Here is a 235-nt window from a genome sequence, read left to right as displayed (position 1 = left end):
GTGTCCCTGCCCATGGCAGGGGGGTTGGAACTAGATGATATTTAAGGTCCCTTCCAACCCAAACCATTCTGTGATTCTATGAAAAACTGATACGATAACAAGGGAGCTGTGGGAAGACCTGACTTTGTAAGAAGGGAGAACAGGACTAGTCACATGTCAAGGAATCCTTTCCAACCCAAACCATTCCGTGATTCTGTGATGATTACTTTAAAGCATCATTGCGGGTAATTTACAG

General features: G+C 44.3%; 1 protein-coding gene across 1 annotated transcript in view; it reads right to left on the bottom strand.

Moving 5' to 3' along the window:
• Positions 1-235, bottom strand: part of LOC104509056 (remodeling and spacing factor 1-like) — a gene marked incomplete at both ends in the record, with an annotated part of 4,969 nt that overhangs the window by 3,709 nt on the left and 1,025 nt on the right. The gene's annotated exons all lie outside the window — the stretch shown is intronic.

This window comes from Eurypyga helias, unplaced genomic scaffold (assembly GCF_000690775.1).
Source record: "Eurypyga helias isolate BGI_N326 unplaced genomic scaffold, ASM69077v1 scaffold46064, whole genome shotgun sequence".
NCBI classification, from domain to species: Eukaryota; Metazoa; Chordata; class Aves; order Eurypygiformes; family Eurypygidae; genus Eurypyga; species Eurypyga helias.
The sequence above is the reverse complement of the archived record's forward strand: the minus strand, read 5'-3'. Positions and strand labels throughout refer to the sequence as shown.